The sequence below is a fragment of the Sinohyriopsis cumingii genome, chromosome 9 (assembly GCF_028554795.1).
Source record: "Sinohyriopsis cumingii isolate HCF-2022 chromosome 9, ASM2855479v2, whole genome shotgun sequence".
NCBI lineage: Eukaryota > Metazoa > Mollusca > Bivalvia > Unionida > Unionidae > Sinohyriopsis > Sinohyriopsis cumingii.
The window spans coordinates 91,725,123-91,741,479 of record NC_142969.1 but is presented as its reverse complement, the minus strand read 5'-3'; the positions used below and the strand labels follow the sequence as shown (position 1 = coordinate 91,741,479).

General features: G+C 37.5%; 1 long non-coding RNA gene across 2 annotated transcripts in view; it reads left to right on the top strand.

Moving 5' to 3' along the window:
* The first annotated feature begins 2,036 nt into the window (after positions 1-2,036).
* The window catches only part of LOC149792236 (uncharacterized), a 238,912-nt gene continuing 224,591 nt past the window's right edge, over positions 2,037-16,357 (top strand). For both annotated transcript variants that reach the window (XR_016423286.1, XR_016423285.1), the window contains exon 1: positions 2,037-2,750. This is a non-coding gene — a long non-coding RNA (uncharacterized LOC149792236). The remainder of the gene's footprint in view (positions 2,751-16,357) is intronic.

Genomic DNA, 16,357 nt, shown 5'->3' with positions numbered 1-16,357 from the left:
CCTACGACGACTACAGTGCTGACGTAAAGTTAGGTATGGCTCGATGTAATTGAACATATAGACGAAATTATTATACCATCTTCAGAAAACACAATCTTACGTTTGTTGTACATGTTTTCCAACTATTTACGAAATATTACTACTCACCGATAGCGATTGCAACTAACACCAATGTTATGGATTTCGTCAACATCATGCTTGTTTTTCGTGTATATGTCTGGAATAAAAGGCAAAGAATGCCAATTAATGCATCATTGAAAACTGACATTTTTAGCACATCTAGCACAATACTATGTATACATATTGGAACTGAATATAACATGTTTACGGTAATATATTTTGTTCTTTCTTCTTCAATCTATCATCAATAAAAGACGTTTGTAGGGACTAAGATATTAGTGATTAAACTATCTTTCCAATCGTTCCAAAGTTACATTAACGAGATGGGATGTAGCAAGCGGATATACAGACAGATATACACATGCATATTTTGGATAGTTCGAAAAGCATGAATTTGAAAGCTGATTAATACATATATTTGTTTACTTATAAAAAAGGAAAGCGGAGACTTTCGCCATAATTTTAATTGGCACATACTTGTCTGTTTTATTGATGCGGAGTTTTTGTGTGAAATGATCTTTGTAAAAATGACATTATTTAAGATTGGTAATAGAATCTTTTGTGCAAAACAATTAGCAAGGCTTGGTATTGAAATAGCTGCCAAAATGACAATCAAATGGATTTTAAATTCTCATTAGGTGTTCGCAATACTGGTTAAACAAAGGTATTTGTGAAATATTCCATCATGTAATAAAAGCGTATAATGATGATTGCAATATATGAAAACACGTGGATGACTTAAAACATTTGATTCGTCATTTCACAGGCAACGTTTGTGTAAAGATTGTAGGTTTGAATTTAAAACTCTTGTGTGTATATTAAATATATAGATCATTACACTTTGGGCTCATATCTTAATGATTAGAAAAATATTATAAAGAAAACAATTTAGAAAGGACCTATATTGAAATATGAACATGGCATAGGTCATGCAGACTATCTACTTGAACTAGTATAACAAACTGGCAAATTTGTTTAGCGGAAAGAAAAAGATGATAATACGCACATAACTAAGATGGCAGGGTCCAGTTTCGTAAATTGGCCCCTGGCAAATTTCTTAACTTAAGTCTATGGTGTGACTTTTTCAGCTATTATTGTTTAGTATTGATAGATATGGATATATTTGTGAACTAGGTGTTTTGGGCTGGTGTTGTTCTTGAAATTGATGTCAGTCATGTACACCTTCCATAGTTGCTCTGCAGTATGTTGATAGTGAAATACCAATAGTTGGCTAGGAAGAATAGCTAGCCTCCCATAGCAGTAAACACGTGGGTTCAAGGCAACTAGAGTATCTCAAAAACGGCTTGGATGACAACTATTCTGAATTGCATCAAACTATTTAGTAGACAATGTTTTTCAAAATTTTCATCCAGGGAAAGGGCTTGCGTTTGCACTGTGAGCACCACATGCTGTCAAAAATGGCATTTGGATGTGAAAAATGCAGGTATAAAATAGGGGTTGGGGTGCATGATCTTCTTCTGCTGTGAACTGCCATTGACTTCTCTGGTCAAGTGAATACTATTATTATGCTTTGTTTTAATATAGGTATCTAAAAATATGGACCTTTTTGAGCTCACTTGTGTATTTGATTTTTTATGATTTTTTATACTAGGTCACTGATTGCGGCATTAAATTTGTACATAAAAACTGGACCCTGCCCCCTTAAGGAAAATTGATCATTTTTTGATGGTGCAGCCAGCCACATCTATTATACTTTTCTGTTTCGTTGTGTATATTTAAATAATTTGTATGCATTAGCTTTATTATATCTCCTTCCTTTTTCCATATATTCCTTAGTGTTGTATGTGATGTTCTTTGGAGAGGGAGGTAACTGTGTTTTGTACCTCCATGTGAGAACTGTTTACATCATGACATAGTAGCATATTTTGGATATAACTTTCTAAATATGGGAACAAAATGGTAACCATAATGTATTGTCTTCCACTTTCTGTAGCTGTCAAGGTTTTGCACCTCTATTTTTATGAATAATATTCACATTTCAATACAGACACACCTAAACAATTGCATAGCATGTCAACATGTATTCTTTAAAGTAATTTAACTCCACAGGAGCAGATAGAATTCAGAGGAATCATACATAAACATACTGTTGTGAATATTGAATGTCACCAGTGGAACGGTCTTAGAAATAATGATGCATATGGCATATTACTTGCTGTATTTTGGTGAGAAGAATGAAAGTTTTAGCACACCGACATAGTTTCTACCTTCATGACCCCACTCTGAAGTTGACATAAGAGATTCATATCTCACACTTGGGTGATAATAGAAAATGTTTCAATGTTATGTATATATCTTGAAATCTCTAGGTTCAGTTAACAAAGGGGGAAAAGCTTAAAATTAAGTGGCAGCTTCATGGGTTTGACAATGCACATACAGTTTCTCCTCTGAAAGTCTTATGTTTTCACTGAATGTTAAAAGTACATCAATATCACTTGTTTCTTTTCTTTTTGCAGGTGTCAGTTTGCATAGTAAGAGATTAGGATTAATCGGTTAGTCATGCTGAAAGAAACAATAGCTTCGATCTCATCCAGATACTCATTCTGATCTAAGTGCACAAGAGAGTGACTTTGACAGACAGACTTAGCTTCTGCAGGAGTTGTTTTATGGTACGTGCTTATCAAAAGCCAAGCCGGTGATATGCTTTTTATCTTGAACTGGATTTTCCACTATTAATATTTGTTCTATACCTTATCTTATTATTTACTATGATTTTGTAAACTCCAGAAAACATTAAAGTCAGTTGTAAGTAAATTGGTGCCTGAGAAGAAATTTCTCTGTTAAACTGTACTGAGTAATTTGTATATGTATGGTCAATTTCATTGGCTATGTATCAATGAATTTATTTGATATGTCACTCTTTGTAAGTTTTAGGGTCCTACACATCAGTATATCAATATTCCAGCATTGTCTAATGTTAATTGATTAAACTTTGACTTTTCCAGACTAGCTAGACTTGTGTTGCGATTACCCCCCCCCCCAATATTCACTAACACAACACTGATGTCGCTATTAGCATCTCCAGAATGATAATGAAAAGTTAGGAACCACTTCTTTTATATCAGTCTAAGAGTACTTCTAAAGCACATGATTTACTTAAATGTGTGATTTCTTTAAGTTTGCTAGAAGAGCTTAGAGAAACTGTTCACTTCTGTCACTGACACCTAACATATCATTTCTGTTATTCCCTCCTAAAATTTATAACTTCCAGATCTCTTCTTGACATTCATGAAACATTGTAAAGGAATTTTGATTTTGTACTGATGCTATGGCGGTAAACAAAGACCAAGAGCATTGTAGGTTGCAAACAATTTGAAATCTTTCAAGAAATGCAGTCAGTCATAATTCACAATGTAAATAATGTAGTGTTTTTTGCCGCAAAGAGGTAACTTTTTTAAAAGCATAATACCATTTTCAGTTTTGTGCACAAAAAGTTTTCCTTTATGCCACTGTACTAGATAATGTCTAAATATGTGATATAAACACAACTTTTGACATAAACCATTTTCAGCCAAATCCTTAAGGTGGCAGGGTCCAGTTTCGTAAATTGGCCCCTGGCAAATTCCTTAACTTAAGGCTATGGTGTGACTTTTTCAGCTATTATTGTTTAGAATTGATAGATATGGATATATTTGTGAACTAGGTGTTTTGGGCTGGTGTTGTTCTTGAAATTGATGTCAGTCATGTACACCTTCCATAGTTGCTCTGCAGTATGTTGATAGTGAAATACCAATAGTTGGCTAGGAAGAATAGCTAGCCTCCCATAGCAGTAAACACGTGGGTTCAAGGCAACTAGAGTATCTCAAAAACGGCTTGGATGACAACTATTCTGAATTGCATCAAACTATTTCGTAGACAATGTTTTTCAAAATTTTCATCCAGGGAATGGGCTTGCGTTTGCACTGTGAGCACCACATGCTGTCAAAAATGGCATTTGGATGTGAAAAATGCAGGTATAAAATAGGGGTTGGGGTGCATGATCCTCTTCTGCTGTGAACTGCCATTGACTTCTCTGGTCAAGTGAATACTATTATTATGCTTTGTTTTAATATAGGTATCTAAAAATATGGACCTTTTTGAGCTCACTTGTGTATTTGATTTTTTATGATTTTTTATACTAGGTCACTGATTGCGGCATTAAATTTGTACATAAAAACTGGACCCTGCCCCCTAAATGCTAATGAATCGCGTTCCTTAATTGTGAAAATAAACGAAAATGTATTTTCACTGAAGATAGGAGGAAAACGGTTGACCCGTACATGTTAATTCTAAATTAGCACATCAACAAGGTAATTATTAATGACGAAAAATGTAGTGAGTAGGAAGTCGAGGAAATAGAAACAAATATAGAAATGAATATTTAACGAATTATGAAATGCGCGAATATAAATTTACTCTCCTGAATAAAATTGGGAGGAAAAGGCACTTACCTGATAAAAGTTTCCAGCTTTGAACCAGCTTTGGTTTAGCAATATATACAAATTTAACTTTCACAGCATTTCCTTTTATCCGATTGATGCGACAAATGTACAACCAATAGGAGCATTTCTGGTAATTTTTGAGATGTTTTCAATCAAATCAATACAATGCGGATTTCAATTTCCTTGGGGCTGAGATCGGGCTACAGTAGTCTGTAAGCTAATTTTGTTTTAAATATGGGTGTGGAGAGAAGAAGAACAACGGTTTAATTGGGTTTACATAATGCATAAGTCGTTTATTCATATCGGATTGCCGCTAAAGTGCCTCGACGAAAGAGTGACTATTTGCCTTTGGGTAGGTAATGTTGTAGTATGGTTACATCCGATTAAATGCGGAGGAATTAGTTTATTTTCTGAATAAAAATAAATCTACGTGGAGATCAATATCTGACATGTTTGTACTTGGAATTCCCGTTATTTGATTATGTACAATTATGTGTCTATACCGATAGATTGTGTCACTAACTATGCTGCATGAAAAGAGAAAGAAATGTTGCAAATATCATGACTCTTTCTTTCAGTGTGTTATTGAACATTAAATGATGAGAATTATGATTCAAGTTAACAATTTAACATACCATAAGCTTTTTAATTTCAATACAGAAACAGGAATGCTACAATTAGGACGATCGGTAGATTTCGCAGTCATGCTCCATGAGGAATTTCAAGCGAGCGTTTAATTCTTCTGAACAAGGTTATGTTTTACGCTTTTTCCTAAAGACTAAAGAGACGGCACGTTTCATTGTGTATGTGAGAAAGCTTGCCACTAGCTTCTCCAGGGTCGGTGATTCTTTCCGGGGTTTTCCCGGGTTCTTCCTCCACCATTAATACTGGCCGCCATGTATAGCCAATCGTCTGCTGAAAAATGGCGTTAAACCCAACAACAACAACAATCATTGTGTATGCAGTCTTGATATTTTGTTCTTGTTGCATTGATTTACCCCAGTCTCCACTGCGTGAAAAGGAAAAAAAAAAATCAGTTATACCGCGCTTTATTCTATTTGTACCAGTATTTCATTATTAAAGATTCAGTAAGTCAGCACTTTAAGATATTTCTCACTCTCTCCTTTCTCTCGTGATCCTTTTACAATTTTTCAAGCGACATTTTCATTTCTCGCTCAGTTTTAGGGAGTGCAACTGAGAATTGCGAAAGAAAGCTATGAAACCGTTTTGATTTTCAACGTGCCTGAACATTGCCAATGTACGCCAGAAAGGATTCAGTTGCTGATGAAAGAGACATATATGTATTCCTGCTTAGAAACAAAGGATTCTCAGTGCATTGAATGCTTAATATTCAAATTAGATAGTAGGCCCCAAGAGATAATGGGAGATTTTCACAATGTATCATTTACACTTGTAATGCATTTTCTCACACGCGCACAACCTAGCTCAAATTGAACAAGCTGCTTATTTAGGGAGATATAAAATGGCAAAGATAATTTAACGAACATTTTTTCCCGTAGAGCCTTCAAATATTTCTAAGACATATCTCCATAAAACAACTGGTCATTCTGTACGACATTGACCAAACGGATCGTCTGTAAGTATCGCACTAACTAAACTCTGCGTCTAGGTACTTCAATTGAAAGAGTAAATTTTAGAAATAGAAAATCTAGGGTAAATACTACAAAGCTACGAAAGAAAAGTAATTCTTCAAGAATAAAATCCCCCTGCGGGTCCGGGGTTGTAGAATTGGCCCGACGTGCCTCGCTACGTGTCGTAAGAGGCGACTAAGTAGAGGCAACCTGTTTGCCGTGGGTTGCGTCCGTGTCGGGGGAGGAAAGGATCCTGGTAGTTGAGCAGAGGCTTTCCCTGCAATACACTACTTTGGCCTCTACTTCTCTTAGACGGGTGGTCGGGATGGGCCCGGTTCCGACAAATCGGCTGGTCACGCCGAGCCCTAGGAGGTCTTTATTTACTCTCTCACCTTCTTTATCTGTCTCCTTGTATCTCTCTTGATACCACCGTTGCCCCTAAATTCTCTTCCTTTATCTTTCCCTTTTCCAAGTCTTAGAAGACTTCCTAGAAGGCGGTGGCTTAACGGGTCAATCGGGGGGTAATTTTACCGACCTTAGAAATTGGCGACTTCAGGGTCATTCAAAGGTAATTTTATCAACTGAGTATGGCATCTGTGTATCCCTGACACTTGAAAAGTGTCCCCTTGTTGGGCTCCTTGGTGGGTGGCGAGCACGGGTGCTGAATTTTTAATCTAGCCAAAATGGATATTTCCAAAAAAAATCAAAATAAACGTACCAAAACTTTATCTGACTCGGACGACGAACCATGTAGTGTGGACACATTTCCACGCTTCATGGTAATACAATCTAAAGATGCCGCAAAATCCCTTGCTTCACTCTCTCCGTTTGTGATTGAGAAAACAATTACAGGTTTGATTGGTACGCCGAAGAGCGTCAAAAAAATGACATCGGGTTGCCTTCTCGTGGAATGTGAGCGACGAGGTCAGTCAGACAATATCGGGAAAATAAAAACTTTCTTCGATATTCCAGTGACCTCATTCGCTCACACCACACTGAATACGTCCAAAGGCGTGATTCGCTGTCGTGACTTGGCTGGAGTCACCGACGCAGATATCATCGAAGGAATGAAAAGTGAAGGTGTCACTGCAGTCCGTCGAATACGTATCAAACGTAATAATAACCTGCAGGACACCAACACCATTGTACTCACCTTCAACAGGCCAACTGTACCCAAAGTGGTCAAAGTTGGCTTCTTGCAAGTGAAGGTTGACATCTACATTCCAAACCCCCTTCGATGTTACAAATGTTAAAAATACGGCCATCACGAAGACCGCTGCTCTAAAACCCAAATATGTGGCCGATGCGGAGAAAATTCTCATCAGGAACCTGACTGTAGAGCAACTCCGCATTGTGTCAACTGTGGAAAAGAGCACCACGCAAATTCCAAGGATTGCGATACCTGGAAACAGGAGAAGGAAATTCAGAGGGTAAAATACACAAATAATATTCCCTATCCAGAAGCCAGAAAACTTGTACAGGCGAAAACAGCCCATCCTGGCCCATCCTTCTCCACTGTAGTGAAGAGCAATCCTAAAACAACGAAGGACGCTCAAACACAAACAGAAGCACCCGATTCAACACCAAGCTCAAACACCCCTCATTACCAATCACAGAGAAACACGGCATCTACACAAACTACATTCAGCAATACCCAACAAACTAAATCACCAAAAAACAAAAATAAATCTCATGGAAATAGGCAACAAAAGGGGTCAGATGACCCCATCAAACTTTATAACAGGTTTGGAGACATCGAGAGCATGGATGCAGAAGAATCTGCTCCATGCGCTCAGGGGAACTCCAGACCTACAAACAAAAAATTCACCCCCGTACCTCCTCCAGAGAAATAACAAAACAAATTCCCTCTGCGAAAGGTCTAACCTAGCTCCACAATCTTTAATTTAAATTTATAATGAAAAACACTATCATACAATGGAATTGTCGAGGACTTAAAGCAAATTACAATGATATTCTCCTGCTTTTAAACGAACATGATCCTGCGGTACTATGCCTTCAAGAAACCTTCTTGAAAGATACAGACAATATCACATTTAAAAACTACTCCCTGTTTAACACCTGCTCTCCAAATGTTGATAGGGCATCAGGAGGAGTTTCTGTTATTGTAAACAACAGAGCTCCTCATAGCTTCATTCATTTAAACACCAATTTACAAGCCATTGCTGTAAGCGTCACTCTACATCGAGTGATTACATTTTGCTCTATTTATTTACCACCAAACACTAACCTAGTACCACACGAACTCGACAATATTCTTCAACAGCTTCCCGAACCCTTTGTTTTTCTCGGGGATTTTAATGCCCATAACATTTTATGGGGATCAAATCATGTAAGTGACAGAGGTCACAAAGTTGAAGACTTTATTTCTAGACACGATCTGTGTCCATATGATACCAAAACACCTACATATTTACACCCAGGCACGGGTACATACACAAGCATCGATTTGACAATTTGTTCTCCTTCGCTGCTTTTGGACTATGAATGGAAGGTCGCTGATGACCTTCACAGCAGCGATCACTTCCCAATCTTTCTTGTAAATCTTAACTCTACAGGCGATGAAGTAATTCCACAATGGAATTTAAAGAAGGCAGACTGGGCCAAGTTTGAAACACTCTGTAAAACTAGGCTGAATGAGGATACAGTTTTCAATGTTGACGACACCATTCAGCATTTTACATCTATTTTAATAGAGATTGCAGAAGAATCCGTTCCCAAGTCCTCGCCATATTGTAAAAGAACCCAAAAACCTTGGGTCATTAAGGAATGTAAGGAAGCCATTAAACTACGCCGAGAAGCATTAAGGAAATTTAATAATCAACCGACGCCCGAAAACTTAAATATATATCGCATTGCCCGGGCCAAAGCTCGCCGCATAATCAAAGAAAGTAAAAGAGCATCATGGAAGAAGTATGTTTCTTCTTTAAACTCTCGTTCCTCTGTTCAAAAAGTTTGGGACACTATACGCAAAATAAACGGAAAGAGAAAGCAAAACCCTCTCCGACATCTGACACTGAACAATAACAACTTTAGTTCAAAACGTGACATTGCAAATATTCTTGCTGACAGTTTCTCGAAAAATTCATCATCATCTAATTATTCAGAAGCCTTCCAAAAACTTAAAACTCAAAAAGAAAAGTCACGTTTAAAATTCACATCCAACAACTCGGAAAGTTATAATCAATTGTTCTCACTATCGGAGCTTAGGGAGGCTTTAGATAAGGCCCATGATACATCCACTGGGCCTGACAAGATACATTACCAGTTTCTGAAACACCTTCCAGAATCATCATTAACATCTCTTTTGAAACTCTTCAATGATTTATGGATTACTGGTAATGTACCAAAAATCTGGAAAGAAGCAACTGTAATACCAGTTCCCAAACCCGGTAAAGATAGCGAAGACCCCAACAGCTATCGACCAATTGCACTCACAAGCTGTGTGTGCAAAACAATGGAACGAATGATCAATTCTCGGCTTGTCTGGTATTTGGAAACTAACAATTTAATATCTCCTTTCCAAAGTGGCTTTCGATATGGCCGGAGCACCAGTGATCATCTGGTTCGACTAGAAACATTCATTCGCGATGCATTTATTAAGAAAGAACATTTAGTAGCGGTTTTTTTTATTTAGAAAAGGCCTATGACACGACATGGAAGTACGGGATACTAAATGACCTGAACGATCTAGGTCTAAAAGGCCGTCTGCCCTCTTTCATATCCAACTTTCTCTCCGACAGAGAATTCAAAGTACGAGTGGGCTCTACCCTCTCAGATCTGCACGAGCAAGAGATGGGTGTGCCCCAGGGCAGTATTTTATCTGTGACGCTCTTTAACATCAAAATTAATAGCATCACCAAGTGTTTGACTCCTGGTGTGGATTGTTCGTTATACGTTGATGATTTTCTAATATGTTATCGGTCAAAGCACATGCATACAATTGAAAGACAACTGCAGCAAAATATAAACAAAATTCAAAATTGGGCCAATGCAAACGGTTTCAAATTCTCGAAATCAAAAACGGTATGCATGCATTTCTGTCAGTTACGAAAACATCACGATGAACCGAACCTCACACAGGATGGAACACCTATTCCAGTTGTTGAGGAAACCAAATTTTTAGGTATAATCTTTGACAGAAAACTGACCTTTATTCCACACCTAAAGAACTTAAAAGCTAAATGCTTAAAAGCACTTAACCTACTTAAAGTAGTAGCGCACACTGACTGGGGTGCTGATAGAAAAGTCATCCTAAATTTATACAGAACGTTTATTCGCTCCAAACTAGACTATGGTTGCGTTGTGTATGGTTCTGCCAGGAAATCGTATCTTAAAATGCTTGATCCAATTCATCATCAGGGAATAAGACTGGCTCTGGGAGCATTTAAAACATCCCCGTGTGAAGGCCTTCTAGCTGAGGCGAATGAACCACCGTTATCGCATCGTAGAGAAATGCTTTCCGCACAGTATGCTCTGAAATTAAAATCAAACCCTCTGAATCCTGCTTTTTCGGCTGTTTTTCAACCCGAATACAAAACTTTATACGAAAATAAACCAAACGCCATACCTTCCTTTGGCATTAGATTATTATGCAGCCTTGACACTATAAATATAGATCTTTCAAAAATTCAGAAAACATCCATCTCCGAAACACCACCCTGGCTAATTAAACAACCAAAAGTACGTTTTACGCTACACGATGGAAAAAAATCCGAAACAAACCCTTCTATCTTCCACAACTCTTACCACGAACTCCTCACCGAATTTAAAAACTACACCAGAATTTACAATGATGGATCAAAGGATGAGGAAAAGGCTGCTGCAGCCTTTGTTTGTGGAAATCACACAACGCAAGTTCGCTTACCAAATGGAGCATCAATTTTTACAGCCGAAATCAGAGCAATAAACCTTGCTCTGCAACATATAGAAAAGAACCGTATTTTAAACAGTATCATCTTCTCCGACTCGCTATCAGTACTCCAGTCACTACACAATAGAAAACTGGAGAACCCATTATTGAAAAACATACTCGTAAAAAATACCGAGCTGAGTATCTCCCACAATATAATATACTGTTGGTTACCTAGCCACATTGGTATTAAAGGTAACGAAAAAGCAGATCGCGCTGCTAAAATGGCCCTTTCTCAAGAACCATCTGATTTTAAAATACCATATACTGATTTTAAACCTTGTATCAGAAAGTTCTTACGTCAGAAGTGGCAGGCATCATGGAATGATGCTGTAAATAACAAACTTCATGCAATCAAACCAACTCTAGGAGAATGGACTCCTTCCTACAGAACCATTCGTAGGGAGGAGGTAGTCATTGCAAGAATCCGAATTGGTCATACTTATATCACCCACACCCACATACTAAAAGGTGAAGACCCACCAGAGTGCGTTTCTTGCAATGAACCATTCACTGTCAAGCACTTTATGATAGAGTGCTTTGACCTACAACCTACGCGCGATCGTTATTACATTGTGCATCACATGAAAGAACTTTTTGATAATATAAACATCACTCGTATTATAGAGTTCTTAAAAGCCGTAAATATTTACTCTAAACTCTGACTTTTATGCTATCACCTTGTGCAGTTTTATGCAATATATATACCGTCCATTTTAATACCTATTCATCTTTTTTACATCTCCCGTTGATCGGGAAGCTTTATTTTGCACCGTTACCATCTTACCGTTTTTAATTTCAACCATTTGTTCTTTTATATCGCTGGTCGATATAGAACCTTTTATAAGTTTTAAAAGATTACACAAGTAACACTTTGTTTGGCGCTAAATAGCCTAAAAGTGCTGATGCGCCGTTAAAAAACAAACAATCAATCAATCAATCTATTTTTATTTTAATTATGTTGATCGTTGGCAACATTATTCAAATTTACTTATATGTTGATGATTTTCTCATATGTTATCGATCAAAGTACATGCATACAATTGAAAGACAGCTACAGCAAAATATAAAAAATATAAACAAGATACAAAATTGGGCAATTACAAACGGCTTCAAATTCTCGAAATCAAAAACGGTATGCATGTATTTCTGTCAGTTACGACGACACCACGGTGAACCTAAACTCACGCTGGACGGAACACCTATTCTAGTTGTTGAGGGAACAAAATTTTTTGTTATACTCTTTGACAGAAAACTGACTTTTATTGCACACCTAAAGAACTTAAAAGCCAAGTGCTTAAAAGCACTTAACCTACTTAAAGTAGTAACGCACACTGACCGGGGTGCTGATAGAAAAGTCATCGTGAATTTATGTAGAATGTTTATTTGCTCCAAACTGGACTATGGTTGCGTTGTATATGGTTCATCCAGAAAATCATATCTTAGAATGCTTGATCCAATTCATTATCAGGGAATAAGACTGGCTCTGGGAGCATTTAAAACATTCCCGTGTGAAAGCCTGCTGGCTGAAGCGAACGAACCACCATTATCGCATCGTAAAGAACTGCTTTCCGCACAGTATGCTCTCAAACTAAAATCAAGCCCTCTAAATCCTGCTTTTTCGGCTGTTTTTCAACACAAATACAAAACCTTATACGAAAATAAACCAAACGCCATACCTTCCTTTGGCATTAGAATATCATCCAGCCTTGACAGTACAAAAATTAATCTGTCTAAAATTCACAAAACGTCCATCTCCGAAACACCACCCTGGCTACTTAAACAACCCAAAGTACTTGTTACGCTACACGACGGAAAAAATCTGAGACAAACCCTTCCGTCTTGCACAACTGTTATCAAGAACTCCTCACCGAATTTAAAAACTACACAAGAATTTATACCGACGGATCAAAAGATGAAGAAAAGGCTGCTGAAGCCTTCGTTTGTCGAAATAACACAACGCAAGTTCGCTTACCAAATGGAACATCAATGTTTTCATCGAATCAGAGCAATAGACTTTGCTTTGCAACATATAGAAAACAAACGTATATTAAACAGCATCATCTGCTCTGACTCACTATCAGTACTTCAGTCACTACACAATAGAAAACTAGAGAATCCATTATTGAAAAACATACTCATCAAAAATACCGAGATGAGTGTCTCCCACAATATAACATACTGTTGGTTACCTAACCATATTGGTATTAAAGGTAACCAAAAAGCGGATCGCAATGCTAAAATGGCCCTTACTCAAGAACCATCCGATTTTAAACTACCGTACAATGATTTTAAACCTAGTGTCACAAAGTCCTTACGCCAGAATTGGCAGGCATCATGGAATGATGCACTGAATAACTAACTTCATGCAATCAAACCAACTCTAGGAGAATTGACTCCTTCCTACAGAACCTTTCGTAGGGACGAGGTAGTCATTGCAAGAATCCGAATTGATCATACTTATATCACCCATTCCCACAAACTAAATGGTGAAGACCCACCAGAGTGCGTTTCTTGCAATGAACCATTCACTGTCAATCCCTTTATGATAGAGTGTTTTGACCTGCAACCTACGCGCGATCAGTATTACACTGTGCATGACATGAAGTAACTTTATGATACTATAAACACGACTCGTATTATAGAGTTCCTGAAAGCAGTAAATATTTACTCTAAGCTCTAAGTTTTATGCTATCACCTTGTGCAGTTTTATGCGATATATATACTGTCCCTTTTTAATACCTTTCCGTGATTTTTCATTAACATACAACATTTACATCCCTGGTTGATCGGGAAGCTTTATTTTGCACCGTTACCATACAACCGTCTTAATTTCAACTATGTGCTTTTATATCGCTGGTCGATATGAGACTTTTTCTAATTTTTAAAAGATTATACATATAACATTTTGTTTGGCGCTAAATAGCCTTACAGTGCTGATGCGCCGTTAAAAATTGAATCAATCAATCAATCAAATGTACTCTATTCTGGATCTTAGAACATTTCTGTAATAGTTTTGCAAGTGATTTGGTTTTAATTTGTTTAGAACAGTCTATTAATTTGCAATTGGAGAAAAGACGTGTCCTATCAAATTTAAAAAATAAAAAATAAATATAAATGATACAGCGCCTTTAAAATTTTCTGTTTGGTCTCTCGACATTTAGTCTGCGAAAGTACATAGATTCATTTGCTCTTAAGACATGCTTAATTTGAGTGCATTCATTTTTGTTCAGTCAAGACTGAATATTTTATCTAGGATCTGATAAACTATGATGCAGAAAGAGTGTGATTTTGAGGGCACAGAAATTCAAGAGAGTCAGTCGTAAGCGGCGTGTTACAATCTCGACACGTGGTAAATGGAGCCGGGCGAGATGATTCTTTATCTTTTTGTTGCCCCAACCACTAAGTAAGCTCTAATGTACAAAAAAGGTCAGAAAAGTTGGTCATGACTTCAGTGCATACCAGGTTCATAAATTAGGCTGTATAATCTAACATTACTAGAGACGAACCGGTAAAGAGCATACGTATTGTCACACACACACACCTGCTCTATTGTGTTAAGTTCAAAACTTTATACTGACTTTATTGGAAGCCCATAACAGATTTGGCAATAATAATAACACCAATAACAATAACGTGGCTTCAACATTTATACGGGTACATTGGAACCGCTGTTTGTATAAGAAGAATGGTGTCGCCATAAAATGTATAGCTTGGAAGCATTGGAAAAATAACCTCTCCGAAATGACAATGAGAATCAGTCCCTTGAAATTGTATTGGGCGTCTGTACCCATTAATAACAAAAATGCACGCGCTCTCGGTGCATTGCCTAAATGTAAATGTGTTAGGTACGTGACTATTAGGAAGAAGCGAATCGCATCCAATTCGAGAAACATACACAAGTTCCGTTTCGCTGCTAGATGTTGTGACTGATTTAATAATCGTTCGGGGTAGCATTGGTCCATTAGTAGCCTGTTAGTTGTAAGCATACAAGATTGGCGGACCGAGGCTGGGTAAAAAATATACTGTGCACAGGTGCGCTAAAATCTATTTGGAGTCGGGTATACTGGTGGAAACGCAAACTCCAGACCGGAGTTTTTCGGGTAAAACAGGAATAGCCCTGTATTACATTTGTTGTCTTATTGTTAGATACCTATGTTTAGAGAAAGTATTTTATGCAGCGAATTCCTAGGATTGTTAGGAAAGAGTTTGAACCCGAATAAGATGTCGGAGCATTTTCATGCTTGATTCATTCAGCTTGGTTAATTTATGTTTATTGTTGACATTTAGTTTACTTATAAGCAATTAGTGATTCAGAAAAACGTTTAGTATCGGATGGAGAGTGACGGGTTAATAGGAACAAGTCCATTGATTTAGAGTTTTGTCTTAATCATATTTGGGAATTATTAATCGAGTTGGTGGTTGATTTTAGTGAAAGTCATCAATTTTGATTAGACGACAGAAGTGTGACGTTTGTGTCACTCGAGGTCGAGTGATCATTTTAAAGATGAGGCTAATGTGATCAATTTGAAGTATGTGCATTTTGATCATAGCGCCCCGTTTTAAAGAATTCTTAAATTATTATGATTACTTGTCTAATTATTGGAATTCGGTGCAATGAAAATATTCCGTCTCCCGAAACAATTACCCAATCACTAGAAGCAAGCGTCAGGGAGTGAAGTGTTAGTGAGTTTCAATGATGACCTGGTTTACTAATTGTGAATTCTGGGGAAAACTGAATAGCCCCTATTAACGTCTAGTGGTGTACATTGGTGGCAGTATTTACAGTAGGAAATCGGTAAATTGCACAACGGAATTAACAAGAACTGATTCATCAGATGCCGTTTATGTCGCCATTATGGCAACTTTGATGCAGTTGTACTGGTGAAATGTGCCTGAAAATAGCCGTTTGAATGGACTAAGGTGGCGTAGTTAAAATAGTTTCTTTTGTTAGGGGATAGTTGTATAGTTTCCACGGCGAGAACTGCTGGCGGTACGGAAACCTAACGAAGAGAAACCATGCAGATGTGCGAATGATACATTTTTGGCGGGTTGTGAGATGTGTGGTCTTGCATTGATTAGAGAACAATTTATGTATAGACCGGACACGTCGGGCTTTCTAATTTTCAACTGAAGTTGTATGAATGTCTTTGGAAATTTTGGGTAAACATATGACTTCTAGGGTGAATCGCGCCAGGATTTGACGCCGCTAGGTCAAGCAAAGACCCCTGGTTTGTAAAACTTTGTTAGGCATATCTATATTTCGCCCTCGA